The sequence below is a fragment of the Asterias rubens genome, chromosome 3, assembly GCF_902459465.1.
Source record: "Asterias rubens chromosome 3, eAstRub1.3, whole genome shotgun sequence".
Taxonomy (NCBI): Eukaryota; Metazoa; Echinodermata; class Asteroidea; order Forcipulatida; family Asteriidae; genus Asterias; species Asterias rubens.
Genome location: NC_047064.1, coordinates 15,923,079 through 15,942,788, shown reverse-complemented (window position 1 = coordinate 15,942,788; position 19,710 = coordinate 15,923,079). Strand labels below are relative to the sequence as shown.

The 19,710-nt window shown below is 37.3% G+C and overlaps 1 long non-coding RNA gene across 1 annotated transcript; it reads right to left on the bottom strand.

Annotated features, from left to right (window-relative positions):
• Window positions 1-44: 44 nt before the first annotated feature.
• Window positions 45-12,120, bottom strand: LOC117287743. The gene is made up of 3 exons (XR_004518834.1): window positions 11,956-12,120; window positions 1,705-1,790; window positions 45-194 (listed from the first exon to the last, which is right to left on the bottom strand). It is a non-coding gene; the product is annotated as an uncharacterized LOC117287743 (long non-coding RNA).
• Between the last annotated feature and the right edge of the window lie 7,590 nt (window positions 12,121-19,710).

Sequence of the window (19,710 nt, the reverse complement as noted above, 5' to 3'; positions counted from 1 at the left end):
TGCTGTTGTTGCTGCTGCAGTAGAAACTGTTGTAGCTGTTGTTGCTGCTTCAGTTGAAGCTGCTGTTGCTGCATCTGTACTTGAAGCTGTTGTTGCTGCTGTAGTTACCACTGTAGTTGCTGCATCGGTAGATGAAGCTGTTGTTGCTGCCGTACTGGCTGTGGTATTTGCTGCTGCAGTTGAAGCTGTTGAAGCTGTGATTTGCGATTAAATAAAAATAACAACAGCAACATAAATCGTATGATCCATTGTGGTTTGAATTTGTCTACTGGTAATTATTGAACGATCGACGTTTATAAGGGTGAGTGTGTAGAATAGAGACACTCTTGGTTGGTATAGGTTCTTCCTATTATGATGGATCTTGTTCTTCATTATAGTTCAAACTGTGGCTCGCACCTAGAGCCTTCAAAACATAATAATTGAAATGTATAAGGTTTATTCCACCAAGATTGCGGCGCACTTAAAAGCAATTGATATGGAAAAGGGTGAGTCTTTGGAATTTTACAAAATGCGGATAGCGTAACAGATTCCCTAATGGCATTCGGGAGATTGTTCCAAATCATCGGCCTAGCTGTACCGAAAGCTTTTCGGTAAACAGTATTGTCCAAGGCCCACACTTCGTGTACCACAACTTATATATAAAATAACAAACCTGTGAAAATTTAGGCTCAATCGGCCATCGGAGTCGGGAGAAAATAATGGGAAAACCCACCCTTGTTTCTCCACGTTTCGCCGTGTCATGACATGCGTTTAAAATACATCCGTAACTCTCGCTATCGAGAATTGATATTGTTTTAATGTTATCTCAAAAAGCGTGTCATGGAATAATATTTCAAGATAAGTCTTTCACAATTACCTTCTGTAAACCCTATAAATTATTTGTAAATCTGTGAACTTTTTTTGTTTTTGTTTTTACCGAAAGTGTACAATGGCTTTAATCACAGGAAATTTGGCGGAATCCGAATTGGCAGCATTTGGCTACGGCTACTGCTGTTGCTAGGGGTGTTGCTAAGGACGTCTCATACTTCCCCACACAATGGCGCAAACATCCAGCCGTAGACGTAGCTGTAGCTGCTTATTGGACAGGCCTGATTGTGGATTTGATGCTGATAATCAACTATAATGTTAAAGACTCTGGACAGTATTGGAAATTGTCAAATAGGTGTTCACAGTTTTGGTGCAACTCAACATATGCATACAAAACAAACCTGTGAAAATTTGAGCCCAATCGGTCGTCGAAGTTGCGAGATATTAATGAAAGAAAAAAAACCTTGTCGCACCATGGCACACGAAGTTGTGTGCTTTCAGATGCTTGACTTCGAGACCTCAAATTCTAAATCTGAAGTCTCGAAATCAAGGTCGTGGAAATTTCTCCTTTCTAAAAAACTATACGTCACTTCAGAGGGAGCTGTTTCTCACAATGTTTTATATTATCAACCTCTCCCTATTACTCGTAATGAAGAAAGGTTTTATGATAATAATAATTTTGAGTAATTAGTAGTAGTGTCCACTGCCTTTAAGGGTTTTCAGCCTTGTACGTTCAGCAGTTCTATTTTCATATTTTGTCATCATGTACGTAATCATGTACGTGTATAACTGATGAATCTCTGATAACTTTTTGCAATGTTGTTCTTTGTTATTTTTGTCAACTCTTAGCAAGCTGATCACTCTGGCAAGTCTCTTTAATATAGTTGTGATTCTTACCAATCATGAAAACAGTCAGAACGATGAAGCAAAGTGCAGAATATCTGTCCATTGTGTTGTGCATTGACTGCAGACAGATGACTATCCTTTCAAAAAAAAAGAAGAAAAAACCGAAAAGAGAATTGTAAATAATAAAAGCAATTGCAAGATAATCTTGACTATGGATAATAGCTGCGTTGGTTGATCCGGGGGAAACGACCATTATATCAACAACTTGAATTACTGTTGACATTTATTTTGGCGTGTTATGGTTTAGCAGTTAAGAGCACGGATTTATTGGTTCGAGTCCCTGCCGTGACACCTGTGTCCTTAAGCAAGATCCTTCCATGACGCTTCGTCCTTTCGGATGGGACGTAAAGCCGTTGGTCCAGTGTGTCATGTAACGCACGTAAAATAGCCAAGTGCGCTTATCGAACAGAGAAGGGGTTTGTAGCGGTGTTCCTAGTTTGATTGCCAACATATTGCTCCATAGCACCTTCTAAACCATTACCTGGTGCTATTTAAAAAGAGTAGGTCTCATAATTCAAACGTAGTCCCTAATACCTTGCAGTAAACTATTGTATTTTGTTAACAGCGCCCTGAGCGTCACTGAGTGACGGATATGCACGCTATGTAAAAGAAGCCACTTTATATTATTTTGATGGACATTTTACCGCACAAAATCGTCGATTGTCTCATCCTCCGAGGAGGAACAGATTTTAGTATTAAAAAACAATGACTTTACAGCAAGGGTAAATGCATTTTTATTACGGAAACAAATTGAGGTTTGTAAGGTCTTTACAAGGTGCTTTGAATAGATTCATCCAGTCCCATCCAAATCTTAATTCAAATCTATGGATATTTGTTTCCCTGTAAGCCAACCATACTTGCTTCACTTCGCCTCGCTTTACACATTTGAGACTATGCGTTTGAATGGGAACTGGTCCCACCCCCTTTGAACTCCCATCGTCATACGTACCGTGTACGTACAAGACAAGTTTAGATTTATCGCGTACGTACACACGACAACATATTATATTGTGTACGTACACGATGAGACACGGGAAATATTTATACATTTTTTAAGTAACAAAAACGAAATACAAATCATGTAAAGCTGACCCTGATTTTTGTTTTTAAAGCGTACTCAAACAAGGTGAATCAAATCCAAACTTCGATATGGGAACATAACATCAAAAAGAAAAACATCAAGAAGAAATAGTAACATGTACAGAAAATTACAATTTTTTTTTTTTAAGTAAAAATAGTTTAAAGAGAGGAAATCGAGATAAAAGGAAGACCAGAGATTCAGAGGACACAATAACTCCGTTTTTTTTTTGTTCGTTCCAAACCACCTGTCACTACTTAATGGATTGCAGCACAAGAGGGCTTGCCATTGTAGTTCCTATAACGAGCTATAATGACTGACCAACAATGAATTATTACCCTGCACGAAGGAAAAATCATTGTTGCGGTTGCCAAGGTGATATCATTTGTTTACCTCACAAACATCCGCCGCTGCTGCAGACCCTTGTGCGTTATTTGCGCCAAGGCGACATTTTTAGTATCCATGGATTGTTTTGTTATGTTTTATTTAACTCTACTTTTTTTACAGCTTTAATTAAAGCAGGTGATGGAAATATTGAGGGGGATATTTAAGGGAGCTGTTTGTTCTTGTATATAATGAAATGCAATACACACACGGGGCTGTAATTGCACCTACCATTCCTGTATACGAGTTTGTTCTTCGGCCGCGAGCTGTGTGCTATAACAGACATGAGTTTAGCAATGTATTTCGACTGTATACATTTTTTAACCATTTTTTCTCGGTTTCAAAACACAACACATTGTCGGTAGCATACATGGCAATAATATACTCAAATGACATGTTTACGAAATATTATAATTCTACGAAAGACGTGCCCACTCTGGACCATAAAGATGCTAGTTTAAAGACACAGGACACTATCGGTAATTGTCAACGACCAGTCTCCTCACCTGGTGTATCTCAACATAATATGCATAAAATTACAAACCTATGAATATTTCAGCTCAATTGGTCGTCTAAGGTGCGATATATGAAAGAAAAAACACCCTTGTCACACGAAGATGTGCGCTTTCAGGCTTGATTTCGAGACCTCAAATTCTTAATCTGAGGTCTCGTAATCAAATTCGTGGAAAATTACTTCTTTCTCGAAAACTTACTACGTTCAGAGGGAGCCGTTTCTCAAAATAGTCCAAAATAGTGGGAAATATTTCTTTGAGAATTTGAGACCCCGTCCAATCTTCCTCACTCGTTGACACTTCAGTTGTACTTTTTATTGTAAATGTTGCTTATACGACAATATGATTCTGCGTAGCAGATGGTTCAAGTGCCAGTCGTGACACCAGTATCCATAAGCAATACACTTAACCTTGATGCTTCGTCCTTCGGATGGGACGTAAAGCCTTTGGTCCCTTGTGTTGTGTAACGCACGTAAAAAAGTTCGCTTATACAGACAAACAAACAAACAACCAAACAGCGAATTACGAAACAAGGACAAGACAGACATGGCGAACATTAAAAAAAAAAATGCTGACGACAAATCACAAAGAAGTAAAGCACCGTACCAGCCCCAGATCTCACGAAACGCTATTATTAATCATATCTCGAGTTAGAGAGTACCTTGTCCTAACTTAGGATGGGTTCAATGCGTCTTATTAACATCTACGATACGGAACTTAACTCGTCCTCAATTCCTAAGATTATAAGATTAATCCTAAGTTAGGAAGAGTTTGGTGAAATCGACAGTTGGCTAACTTTGAAGACGACCAAAGTAAATAATACTAAAAGAGAAAAAAAGCTACGTGTTACACAATAAGAGAGATTTGTTTTGTTCATGTGGTAGCAAATGCGCTTTCGTAATATTGCATAGACCTGCTGATTTTCTTATTTCAGCTGCTGATCTCTCTTTTTCTCTGTGAGGTAATAATTGTAACTATGTCAATATGGTTTATGACGGCCCGCATGAATGGATTCAGCAGACTCTGACAAACAAACGAGCCATGTTTTGGAACATAACGGGCTCTCTACAGCTAGATATGAAATGAGTCGTGACAATTTTACTATTATTTTACGAGTAACTGCTCCTAGTGCTATAATTGAACCATGTATAGGTAATTCCTGCCCTCCATGATTAAACCATCACCGTGACTAATAGCATACATTTGCCGTATATATGCCCGGTCTAGCCTACAAAACAATACCTGTTTCTTAAGGTCTTCCAAACCATTACGCCGCGCCGTAACGAGAGTGACATTTTTAGGGAACACAATTTTTCTAGAGGGCACCTCTGGTAAAGATTCCCCTTCGTCTATTTTTTAAAAGAGCTTTAACAATGATGTTTGTTATTTTTTTTAAGACGATCTGCCGTGTGGGTATAACAAATCTATGCCAATTTGGACTCTTATGATCAAGTGACTCAAGTTGCAAGAGAGTATTGACAACAAAAACCAACCTCTGTTGTGCAAAGTGTGTGTGCTTTCATGTGTGCTTTGATTTATGTCTTTTTAACTTCTGTCGTGTATTTGTGTGATATTTTTTAATAAACCTTGATGAATTGAATTGAATTGAATTGAATTCATATTGCCTGATAAAAGGCTTCATGCCTACTTTTTTTAACGTGAGTACGTTACTTCAAGAGGGAGCCGTTTCTCACAATGTTTTATCCTATCAATAGCTCTCCATTGGTCGTTACTGAGTAAGATTTTATGCTAACAATTGTGAGTGCTTACCAATAATGTCAAGCGCCTTTTAGGAAACACAATCACTGTTTGCATAACCCGTGTACGTGCTTCCAAAATATAAAATTAACATACTAAATAAATGCTAACCAAGAATCAGCATAATGGGGAAAACCCATTGAGAGTCCCAGCTCATCTCGCAAACAATGTCAAAAGCAATACATATTGTCCAACGTTTCATAACGGTAAGGCTCCTTGGTAAGGGCAGACCATTAATGACCTACTCGGCCAATCACCCGTTGACGTCATTATCCCCACAATAACGTCATTATAGGTTATGTTTATATGACCGTAAAGGACAATACTTCGGCTACCTTTGTTTGTGAGCATTGGACCCGGTGAAGTGCACAACTTAATTTCCTTGGCACGCTATTAAAGGGTTTGGGTACGGCACAAACTGTTTACAAATACATTAAACTGACCCAGTTTAAAGATAATGCTGCTTTTTAGGTGCTAGGGCTTTTGGGGAAATTAGTAACACTTTAACAACAAATTCGTCTCAGTGACCAGGACAAAATATTATTTCAGCATGTACAACGGATTAACCAGACCAAATCTTCCCCTTTTCTAAAAAAAAAATTGACAATTAAAGAAGCTGTAACTTCTACAGGCACAGCACACGAAATGTTGTCAAAACAACCGACGCTTGTCAAGAAATCCCATTTGCAAATCACGCCCGAATGTGTGTGACCATTACAAAGGTTCCGTATTATTGGTAATTACTCAAAATAATTATTGTCATAAAACCTTCCTTGGTGACGAGTAATAGGGAGAGGTTGATGGTATAAAACATTGTGCGAAACGGCACCCTCTGAAGTGCCATAGTTTTCGAGAAAGAAGTAATTTTCCACGAATTTGATTTCGAGACCTCAGATTTAGAACTTGAGGTCTCGAAATCAACCATCTAAACGCACACACCTTCGTGTCACAAGGGTGTTTTTTTCTTTCATTCATATCTCGCAAGTTCGACGTCCGATTGAGCTCAAATGTTCACAGGTTCATTATTTTATGCATATGTTAGAACACCAACTGTGGAGGTTAGTCTTTGATAATTACCAATAGTGTCCACGGCCTTTAAAGCCATTATACACTTTCGGTAAACAGTTATGTCCAGATCCCACACTTCGTGTATCACAACTTATATATAAAATAACAATCCTGTGGAAATTTAGGCTCAATCGGACATCGGAGTCAGGAGAAAATGACTGGAAAACCCACTCCTGTTTTCGCGCGTTTCGCCGTGTCATGACATGTGTTTATAACAAATGCGTAATTCTCGCTAACGAGAATTTATATTTAAAGTCACCTGGAAGTGGTATTTTTTCAAAATAAAGCTTGTGCTACTAATATATGTGTTTTGATGAGTGGAATGTGAATAAACAGTTAACTAAGGTTTTAAAAAACCAGTTCTTATGTTATTTACAAATTTAAGAGTAGACCCCGACCCGAGAGGGCGCTGTTCGTGACGTCAATCGAGGCAGACTTTGCCTGTAATGCGTAGAGTAAACACAATTGCAAAGTACATGTACGGACCAAGTCGTGAGTTTGTACGTTTCAAAAAAAGATTTGTTGTTTTTTTCCGGCAATGCCGACCAGGTGTATTGCTGCTGAATGCAGAAAAACACTCTTTTGAAACGTACCAACTCACGACTTGGACGTACATGTACTTTGCACGTGTGTTTACTATACGCATTGCAGGCAAAATCTGCCTCGATTGACGTCACAAAAGGGGTAGGCGGAGTTAGCCCCCAAACAACTTTATACATATAAATCGTGACAAACAATTACTAAAAAAATTGTTTTATTGTTCGTAAGCATATACTCTTATGTTTGAAAGAAAACAAATTATATTTCCAGGTGACTTTAGAGCATTTCATGGACTAATATTTCAAGAGAAGTCTTTCACCATTACCTTCTGTAAACCCTGTAAATTATTTGTATATCTGTGAACTTTTTTTTTTTTGCTGTACCGAAAGGGTCCAATGGCTTTAATATGAACGTCGCAAAATCTCAATTGTTTACAAGTAATCGGATATGAAGCTATAGTCAATAATTCTCTAGTTTTCTATGTTGGTTTGGTAAGTCGATTTTACATTCGTAAATTTCATGGCTTAGTTTTACTTTCCCATCATACAGCCATAAACCACGCTAAACTAACGTATTTCAAGGAAGATTGCGCACGCAACAAAACCAATCTGGTTCTAACCAGCTTGGTCCGGAAAAAAAGGCACTAGACTTGCAAGCAGTCCATTATCACGATATTTTATTTGAACAGCCCCCGCGACACACTTGCGACAATACGAACCATGGTTATAAATTGGTGGCTTTATTTTTGTTGGCTTTATTTTTTAAGATCTTCGTGTCTGATCTCTGTGGATAGATAATGTTTAAAACGACCCAGCTTGAACTGTTGGTCTTGAACTAAAACAATGATACTGTGAGTGAACCATGATTATATTCGATCTTAAAGACTCTGGACACTATTGGTAATTTCCAAAGACAAGTCTTCTCACTTGATGTATCTCAACATATGCATACAATAAAAATTCTGTAAAAATTTGAGCTCAATTGGTCATCGAAGTTGCGAGATAATAGTGAAAGAAAAAACACCCTCGTCACACGAAGTTGTTTGCTTTCAGATTCTTGATTTCGAGACCTCAAATTCTAAACTTGATGTGTCGAAATCAAATTCGTGGAAAATTACTTCTTTCTCGAAAACTGCGTCACTTCAGTGGGAGCCATTTCTCACAATGTTTTATACTATCAACCTCTCCCAATTACTCGTTACCAAGTAAGGTTTTCTGCTAAAAAATATTTTGAGTAATTACCAATAGTGTCCACTGCCTTTAAGGGAAAGTTTAACATTCGTTTTTTTTTCTTTTCTTCGAATGGTTCAATTTTACAAAATAAACAAATGAAGATGTATACAACAGCGCTTACCTGTAAACATTTCATTTCAAAGGGTGGTTGAGTTTTTGAGATAGCGCCGAAAATCCGGAGCGTTTATTTATGTCCACGCAGGAGTAATAATCCGTAATTGGAAGAGACAATCATGAGAAATGTATCTGATAGTTACGTTTGTCAGATTCAAATTTTGAGGGATAAAAACTGGCATATTTGTCGAAAAACACATTACTTTAAGTGAAATGACTCTCAAAATGCGTTTGTCTATCAAAAGCTTGTGTTAATTTTTAACCAAGTAAGTTTTTATTGTCATTAACTATGATAACAACACGACCGTTCACTTTAATACCGAATTTGGCTCACAACTTTTTTTTTCAGTTTTCAAACTTGATCTTTGCCCACCTCTCGTTCTGTTTTTGTTTGTCCAGCTTGAATTTGTCTTGTGAACTTTTTATAAAAAAATGTTTTTATATAAAAAATAATGTGATTCATAATCCGAAGTCATCCGCATATAAACTGGGCTGCTGTGTGTCGTCGTGTTCAACCATAAAACAAAGCACCAAAGGTAGAGTACATTATTGAACGGTAACACGTTGTTTCGCTTTGTTTTTACCGCCATGCGGTATTACTAAACAGCGTAGGAGCACATTGATTCAACGACTGTAATTAAAACAATAAAACGCAGAATTAGAAAGGGCGGCATTATGCATGAAAACGATCTCAAGAGGAATGTCTATACGTTTAGTTATCACTCTTAAATACACTGGACACTATTGGTAGTTGTGCACAATCCAGTCTTCTCATTTGGTGCGTCTCAACATAAAATATGCATAAAGAAAACGTCCTACTCTCTTTGATATTTTCTGCTTCGGTTGGAGCACCGAATTCAAACTTGTGTCCTTGAAAAGCAATACAATCAACCATGATGCTTTGTCCTTCGGATTGGACGAAAGCCGCTGGTCCCGTGTGTTGTGTAACGCACGAAGGAAAAACTAACCAGTGCACGCTTTATTCTTCTAATTCAGTATTAAAATCTAGATATGAGTTGGGTAATAAGGTGAGGTTCGGGTAGCACCAAGTGTACATTTCTTTTTAATAGTGATAAGAACCAGTGGTTGTTGAAAACCAACAGTTCGATCAGTCCGATCGTCTTCAAGGAGAGCTGTCAACTACCGGCTATTTTTTAGAACCTACTCAGAAGAGATAATATTATACATAGGGGCTACCGCAAACATCACCCATCTTTACTCCCACTATGCAAAGTTTCAAATCAAAGTTCTGCATCGTGTAGTTTCACTCAGTAGTAATACAAAGAGAACCAGCTGCTTGTCTGTCTCCCCCAAATGGTGTGTTTGGTGTGTTCGATTGTAGGTTACCTGGGTCGACCCAATATTGTGCTCATCCGAGTGAGCCCCTGAGATGAGCTCTTCGAACGCCAACTACCCCGAATATTTTCACCAAATAATTTGTACAAACCCATAGTGGTACAAAATTACCCGTCTTCGAATAAAAAAAACACTAACTGCTCACAAAGTCGCCCATTTAAGCGTGATTATGTGTGCCATACCATGTAAAAATGTCCCGCTGAATTACAAACAAAATGGTGCCCATTGAGAACGTTTATCGTCGTGACGTCATGCACCTCAGTCAGCCCCAAGTGACCCAGTCCACAAGTAGTGAACTTGAGACTGACCCGTGTGAGCTCCGCAAATGACGTCAAAGCTAATCGAACGCACCGATGGTTGACCTGGGTCGACCCGGGGAAGCTAATCGAACGCACCCACTATAATCATGGTGATGACGTCAGTTGAATTTGGCATTAAGGGTACAGCTAACTTGCTGACGACAAGTGTGCGGGTGGAAAAATTGTAATAACGTCGTCGGTAAGAGCTGTTGATTACATTACACACGGAGGAAAAATCCATTGTACTTGGAGATAAGTATAAAGAAGTTTAACCCCAGTTTTATGGATTTAAAGAACATTGTGTTTGCTTTAAGGCAATGTTGGTCTGGTACGAGTAAATTAACACATTGGCCCTGTGTGTGCAATTGTTAAGTACAGTAATGAACACCTTGAGCAATTTTCAAAGACCAGTATTCTCACTTTGTGTATCCAAACATATAATATGCATATAATTAAATAACACTTTGACCATTTGGACTCAGTTGGTCATCGAGGTTGCAAGAGAATAATGAAAGAAAAACACCCTTGTTGCAAAAAATTGTGTACTTTCGGATGCCTAAAAAGGACTTTAGCCCTGAAGTCTTTTATCACATTCAACCATTCGAGTGAGAAATTAGGTCATCTTTCTCAAAAACCACGTTACTTCAGAGGGAGCCGTTTCTCACAATGTTTTATTCCACCACCAGCTCTCCGTTTCTCATTACCGAGTATTTTTTTATGCTAATATTTATCTCGAGTGATTACCAATAATATCCAGTGCCTTTTGGCAATTTGATCAGCATTACGCTAATAGGTTTCGGGGGTATAGCAGCATAACGGTTTGTTCTTGTTGCACGCACGTCCGTTAAATAGATTCCCATAATGGTGCCTTGGAATAAGTGTAAGTCTTCTATGCATGCCAGTTCTATTGTTATTAATCCTGATTTCTTTGATCGTTTTTTTAGGCAGATGATAATTCACATGCTGGCGATTAGACGCATTCAATATGCTAATTGTGGTATCCTTTTAAAGGCAGAGTATACCTTTAAGTTTATGGAACCGTTTGATTATTTTAATTTTATATCAATGTAGATACTTACAATCAAACTAACATGTGACAGCATAACCCCTTCTTGCGTCACGGCCAATCACACCTTTAATACATCGCGAAATTTAATTTTATTTCGCGCGCAAAAAAAAAAAAACCATTGTGTCTACTGCAGCGTTGAGAGTATTGTAATCAATTAGTGAAGAGGACTTATCGTATAAGTTACACCGTCTGGAATTCGCTAAAATAATGTATGTGTATGGTCGTTAATCAACTTTGTAATGTATAAGGTTGCCAACCGCCTATGTACAATCATGGAAGAACAAGTTCTAGCATCCCCGATTGGGAAATTGCCAGAAAATAATAATACTAATAATAATACACTACACTCTGAACGGTATAGGCGAAAGGAAGTACATGACGATTCGCAAAGCTGCAAAAAAGTAAAAACATGAAAATGAAAAAAATACTTGACATTTATCTGTCGTTCTACAAAGTGATCAGCGGTGAGCATTATTATTACTGGTTCTGAGTTGTGACCCCCCTTCAAAATTTACATTTCCCTGTGTCTGACAATTTGCTGTGGATTTTGAAATCTGCTCTTAAATGCGAAAGGTTGTTAGGTTCAAATCTGTAACAAGGCGCCTGTGGATATTTGTTTTACACCGTACTTGCATTTCTTGAATTGTAATAATATTTAGGTCTAGTGTACTAATATTTGTGGAAAGCCTACAACCATTCAAACATTCTTGTTAATACATTTCTACCCAATAGGCGCATATTCCACCGCATGGTCGAAAAGTGCGAGCAGACTGCCTCGACAACAAAAAACGGGTTTCTCAAGAAAAGAAAAACAAAAAAATATTTTACTTACTGCCAATTTCCACAAGCTGTCCTCTGACAGAATATAAAACGGCTTCTTGTCAGTAATTTAGTGATCCTCTCTATGCAATCATAAAACAAGAATAGTCGTTTTTGCAGCAGCTGCTGTATCCAGTATAAAACACACACGCATGAAATGGATGTTTGCTCTGCCTCAGACGGGCTGACTTTTGCCTTTCTTATCAGGCTGGGGTTTTGCGTCTGCATCGGGCCCAGGCTGTTGCCAAAGCCGTACGAGGCCACGCCCATTTGCTATCTTCTCTCACGTGATCTTGATATCCCCACGTAGCGGATGCGACAGGATTTTGTTTACTTGAGTGTGTGCATATTAAAAAAGGTTTGGTTCTTGTATCAATTTATGCCCTCGCTCGTAGAGAGCTTTTACTGTCTAATGGCATTTTTACAGTTTTTTTTTATTAAAGGCAGTGGACACTATTGGTAATTACTCAAAAGAATTATTAGCATAAAACCTAACTTGGTAACTAGTAATGGGGAGAGGTTGGTAGTATAAAACATTGTGAGAAACGGCTCCCTCTGAAGAGACGTAGTTTTCGAGAAAGAAGTAATTTTATACCAATTTGATTTCTAGACCTCAAGTTTAGAATTTGAGGTCTCAAAATCAAGCATATGAAAGCACAGTTTTTTTTCTTTCCAAGTTATCTCGCAGCTCCGACGATCAATTGAGCTCAAATTTTCACAGGTTTGTTATCTTGTGCACATGTTGAGATACATAAAAATTCTCTTACTACTATCTTACGTTCTGCTAAACAAGCTTATTTCTCCAATCAATTTGAGAAGGAAAAAAATAATACTAGAAATACCTGGAAGGTTATCAACAGTGTTCTTAAAAACAATACTTCCATTCGCATTTCTAGTATAAATGTGAATGATCAGAGTATTAACAATCCCCTTCTTATTGCAGAGCATTATAATGATTTCTTTGTTAATATTGGACCCACTCTTGCCGATAAAATTCCTAATTGCAATTCAACCTTCCATGATTTCTTTGACAACCCTAATCCCCACTCTGTGTTTTTTAATCCAATTACTGAAAATGAACTGTTGTCAATTGTCCTAACTTTACCTAATAAGAAGAGCTCTGGTCATGATTCAATCAATTGTCCCCTCATCAAAGAGGTAATTCAGGTTATTTCCAAGCCTTTAGTTTATATAATGAATTTATCATTATCCTCTGGTATAGTCCCGGATTCCATGAAAATTGCTCGGGTTACACCCATCCATAAGAATGGAGATCGCCATATGGTTAATAATTATCGTCCAATTTCGATCCTTACTTCCTTTTCAAAAATACTTGAGCGTACTGTTTATATTCGTACTTCTCTTTTTTTGCAAAAACACAACATTCTTTCCAATTCACAATTTGGTTTTAGAGAGAAACATTCCACCACTCACGCAATCCTCAAACTAATCGATAGAATTAGGGCTGATCGTGATCAGTCTTTACATACAATGGGAATTTTCCTGGACCTCTCCAAGGCTTTCGATACCATTGATCATTCCATTCTCTTGTCCAAACTTTCCTTTTATGGCATTCGAGGTATTGCTTTGGAGTGGTTCAGGAATTATCTGTCCAACCGCAAACAATTTGTGTGTATTGACGGCAAAGAGTCCTCTCTCAAATCATTAATTTGTGGCATACCACAAGGATCCCTATTAGCCCCTCTTCTTTTCTCGTTGTACATCAATGATTTTCCTAAATCTTCGGATAAGTTCTCCTTTATTCTTTTTGCTGATGACTCAAATTTATTTTGTTCCCATAGAAGTCTCGACACACTCTTTGACATTGTGAATCGGGAGTTGGTACATATTTCAAATTGGATAAAGGCCAACAAACTCTCTATTAATATCAAGAAAACCAATTTCATGCTATTTGGTCCTTTTGTTAATAATCTACCATGTGATATATTTTTTGATAATGTACCTATCCTTCGAACCAACTGTATTAAATTCCTTGGTTTATATATTGATGACAAACTTTCTTGGAATTTTCATATCAACTATATATGTAAATTGATTTCCAGAAACATAGGAATGATCAGCAAACTCTCATATTTTTTTCCATCTGAAATATTATATAATATTTATTCTGCTTTAATTTTGCCGTATATCTCCTATGGCGTTCTTGCCTGGGGTAAATCAAGTGCTTATCTTTTAAATCGTATTACTATTTTACAAAACAGAGCCCTCAGAATTATTAATCGTGTCGGGTTTCGTGCTCATTCAAACCCATTATTTCTTAAACATAGAACTCTTAAAGTATCTGATATTTATTTACATCAGCTTGGAATATTTATGCATCAGTTTATTTCCAATAACTTACCAAATTCCCTTCAGAATATGTTTGTGTTTAATTCTCAAATACATTCTTATCAAACTAGACATTCACATGATTTTCATATCCCCTTTTGTTCCTCATCTAGATCTATGAATTGTGTCTCTTTCCAAGGCCCGAAGTACTGGAATTCCCTTGACGACTCTTTAAAAAGATGCAAGGGTACCTATATGTTCAAGAGAAAACTCAAATGTGTTCTCTTAGATAATTACCATGATTGAATAGTATTATTTTCGTTTAACGTATATATTACTTTAGTTAACTGCTTTTGTTATATATTATTTTTGATACAGCTTTTACCACTTTTTTACTTTTCTCTGTATATCCATCATATAGAGAACCACTGTCTTTGTGTTTGTTTGTCCTGTTAGTGTTTGTCCATGTCTTTCCATGTGTAACTTTTTGTCGTGTTTTAAATATCCCAGGCATTGTTCTGAAAACAAACTACGTTTGTATTTACTCACATCCCTGGGGGACTCCACCCTACAAGCTTGCTTTTGGGAGTCCTCCACCACTTAATCTATTGTGTATTTTTACTACTCTATGTTATATCTTGTCATCTGAAATGATTGAGTGGAAATAAAATTGAACTTGAACTTGAACTTGAACATATAGTGAGAAGACTGGTCATTGACATTTATGTAGTCAATTAAATTGAGAGATTAACATTGTTTGTTATGTCAAACATTACACTAATAGCTGTTAATGACAGTAAAAACTATCTCAACCAGCTGTTGAACATGATGTTATAGCAATAATTTTGCCAATAAAAACTAAAATAGGACACCATGTTCACGATGTGATAATTAACATTATACAACCAGTATAAACAACATATTATGTTTGATAAATCACTGCGATGCCCCGCCTTGTCAGGTTTGCACAATGGCATCATTGAAGCCACGTTGGGAAACGTGTTTAAATTATTTATGTTGATTTAATATTTGTTTGCAAACATAAAAATGTGTCAAGATGTTAAAGAGAAAGTTTTTGAAATAATTGTGGCTTCTTTTATAGCGCACAATGTCAGTTACTCAGTGACACCCCTGGCGCTGTAACAAACAGTATTTCCTTCCAAATTTGGGACTATGTATTTGAATTATGAGACCTAATCGCGAAAGCACCGTGTAATGTTTTTACAATGTGTTGTGGCGCAATTTGCTGCCGATCGGTATATTAATGTTTGATTTTGTTTAGAATGTTAATTAGTATGTGTTCACATTGTAAAACTGCAATATTTGATTACGTTGTTATTTCAAATGTAATCAGTCGTAATCTACCCATTGGGGTTGAGGAGAGTGAATGTGAAGAAATAAAAATCACACATAATTGCACCCACATTAAAGGAACCGGGCACGATTGGCAATCACTCAAATATAACTTGCCTCGAAACGACCAATGTAGAGCTGTTAATTGTACAAACATTAAAGATACTCGGCCCCCTCTGAAGTAAACGTAGATTTTGAGAAAGAGGTTATTTCTCATTTAATTAATATAAAGTACTTCAGGCCTTGCATCTGAAAGCACACAAATTTGTTCACTGCAGGGGTGTTTTTCATTCATTGTTTTCGTTCTCTTTGATGACCAATAATTTGAGTTCAAATTTTCACAGGTTTATAATAATAATATTAATACAGTTTTCCTACACGATCGGTTTGTCAATTAATGCATATAAATGTTGAGATACAACAAGTGATAATACTGGTCTTTGCAATTGCCAAAGGTGTCCAGAGTTTATAATCTCCTTTTAGCTGATGGTTATTCAGAGCTGCCCGGGAGCTCAATGATGGTGAACTTATCGTTGTCAAAGCGTGGAGGTCGTCCATGAGTGAAGTTAACAACCTCTAGACCTTTACAATCGCTTCGAAAATTATTGTTTAAACGTTTTCCGCTTCAATGAGTGTCCAGTCTGTTTTTAAGGCCACGCATCATCGGTGACACTTATTCTTTTTTAAACCTTGCATGGTTTAAAATATGCATAACATAAGTCACCGTATATATAAAAAAAAAAAAACAAGGACTGCGCACAGTGATGCTATATTTTATTGATCAGGTATACTGTATATAAAATAGAAAATAATTGGATGTGGCGTTCAAGTGGCACATTTGCTTCGTATTGGGCGCTTTGGGCTATACATAGCGTTTGTTATCATGATCATGGTGAAATTGTTGATTGTGGTGTGAACATTAAAAACAAGTACGATTGACGATTTCGCAGTTCGGGAAATTCATTTTCTGACCCAGAATCGACTCATTGACGAGATCGATCGGATGTTCGGTCGGGCATATTCGAGTGGTTGAGTCAGTGAAAGTCGGGCGGTTCAGGGAGTCGGTATTTATCAAGGTTTCAACACTATTTCGTGTACGTGGACATTTCATTTCATCAGGTAAAGCAATAATTACACGGCGTCAGCGCCCCCCCCCCCCCGTACTGCTAATTAGTGTTTGACAACATTTATTAATGTATTTTTGGAGTATTCCAATTCTACAAGGCAAACCTTTTTGTTCTTTCTTTTTTAATTGTTATTTCTATTTTGCATAATATTGCATGTATTTCAATTAGAAGAAAAACACACATTTCTCTTTAAGAAAATGCTAACCAAACGTACCCTCCCTTTACGCACAAAACGTAGCTCATGCAAAACAAATATTAGGCCATTACCAAAATAAAACGTGTATAGTCTTAAATGTATACTAAAAGAAACAGAATGACAAATGAATCTAAATGAGAAAAACGAAATCGTGTTTGGCACAAAAAATAAACTGACTGCATTGCTATTAAAAAAAACCTGGTTTGAGTGGGAAAGGTGCGAATTGGAATGCATGTTAATGAAATCGAATGATTTTATTTTGCTGAAATTGGCCGGATAAACCTATGTTATTACCTCTAGCAAGAAGTCTAATTATGTCTTGCAGAGATTCTACCTCCTTGACATTACATGGGTAATATTAAGTATGGGTATATCTCTGCTTGTTCAGTTCACGGGGTAAACACCACCTTTGCTCTCGTACGGAAAATGTCTACCCCTTCAAACATTAAGACGCAATCAACATATGGCGCCTTATTCCAACATTCAAGTCCGGGTCTGTGGTTTATGGGGCATCAACACTTCCTTAGGAATGAATCATGTTCATGCAATCACCAACGATACGATATCCGAGAGCTTCATATCAGGCTAAAGTCTTGTTTGCAGAATTGGAGATGCTATAAGCATACTCGACCATTGTCTCCAAAGAGTCTTATAATAAAATAAGTATGATAATATAAAAAGGGTGTGTTACTTTGTGGGTGGAAAGCACTTTCATAATTATACGAGATATATAAGCATCTCAATAGTGGCTACCTATTCAGCGTGCATAGTATTTTCCTGCAAGGTATGCTGGACTATGTTTGAATTAAGAGATCTTCACGTTTTACATAGCACAATGCATTTCATTTATTTGTTTTTATTGTTTACTAATAGTGTTCTGTAGCGTTGTCGTTTCTGTTATGGTTTTTTTCCCTTACATTGTTGCCTTCTGTTTGTATTTTCTGCACATGTACTGTTAAGGTCGAATAAATAATAACAACAATAATGGTTTACAATGTGCTGTGGCGCAATATGCTGCAGTCCTACCAGGAACACCGGAGCGAACCCGTTCTTTTTTCGATAAGTGCACTGGGTTGTTGTACGTGCGCTACACACCACACGGGACCAACGGCTTTACGTCCCATCCGAAGGACGAAGCAGCGAACCCACACTCTGCTGATCAGAAACACTTTAGTTTGATTTCGGTGCTCCTATTACCGCTCGGATACATCAAGTTCCACAAACACACACCAAGTGACTGGTTACCTCATCAATGAATGCAACCATTAGTTCTACCTCAACGATGCAACACTTCGGTAGCAGCAGATAATCTTTGCAAACATATTTTGCTTTGGATAATTTCATAAAGCTGCCTAAGATTTACAAGGCAAAACACCATACATCTACCAACTAGTGTCCTGCTCGTTTTGCTGAGCAGAAAAAATAAATAAAAATGAACCAATTATCTGCTTAAGCATCCACTGGTCAAATCAGATAACTGTTAAATGATAAGTTAACGGAATATTCGTTTTGAGAGCCAAAATTCAGCCGGGTGTTAAACGGATTTTGTTGTTAAAATTGACCGGGGGTGGACTTTTATTTTTCCCATTTCCCATTTCCCATCTCAATATGGGTTAACCTTCACACCTGTAAACGCGTTTATACACACTTGTTTGAAAACACTTCACCTTCAAAACATAACTACATAACAGAGTAATGACTCAAACCGTGGAGTTTGTCATCTGCGCTTGTTTCCTGAGCTCGATTCCGGTACCGGCTCTTCCACAAAGCACTCGACCTCAACTGTCATAAAGATGCTCCCACCTGTGAGCATCTTTGGTTGCTAACAACAACTTTCTGCGTATTGAACTGCCACATAGCAACGGGATTAAAGTATATTTTAATTATTCATGACAACACATAAAGAGCTGTCTGATAATGGACAACGTTGTATGTGGGATTTAATCTGTTGTAATTAACTCTGGTGAAAATGTGTAATCAAAATCATTGAAGTGTGTTTTAATAATAATATGCGCGAGTATATGAAATTGTTGTTTGCTGACGGTCAAGGGCAACAAAAGGATCATATTTTCAGCAAAGGTTGTTGTCTGTTTAATTGCCTATCTGAGCTCCCGAAGTAGTGTATCTTGAACACAAATAGACAATGAAAAATAATTTTAGGAAAATGGGTTAACGAAACGGCGAATCCTCGTTGTGTTGTGCAAAGGCATTGGACGCCTTTGATAGTTGTCAAAGACCATTTTTCTCACCTGTTGTATCCCAACATAATATATAAAACAAAAAATATGTGATTTTGTTTACTCAATTGGTCATCGAAGTTACAAGAAAATAACGAAAGAAAAAACACATTTGTTGCACAAATTGTGTGCGCCTTCAGACACTGTGTTATACTATCAACAGCTCTCAATTGCTCTATGGTCATATCAAGGTATTTGTTATGCTAAAAATGTATTTTGAGTAATTACCAATGCCTTTTATGTACTTTCTTTTTGTAATGGGTTATTATAAAGTCCGTCATTAGAAAACGGCATGGCACCAACGAAAAAGAGCAAAATAATGGATCAAATAGAATATAAATTGAGAATTCAAAGAAGAAGAAGAAAAACACACACAAAATCCCCCCTATGACAATGACGAAAAACCTATACAATGGGTGCCGTTAGCGAATATTGATATCAAAGTGCCGGTATGTTGACTAGAGCGAACAACCATGTTTACTGTACGCGTAACAATAGGCCATTGTTGATCACAGTGATTGTTGACCTATATTTTAGTCTACATAATTATTCAGTGAAGGTTTTGT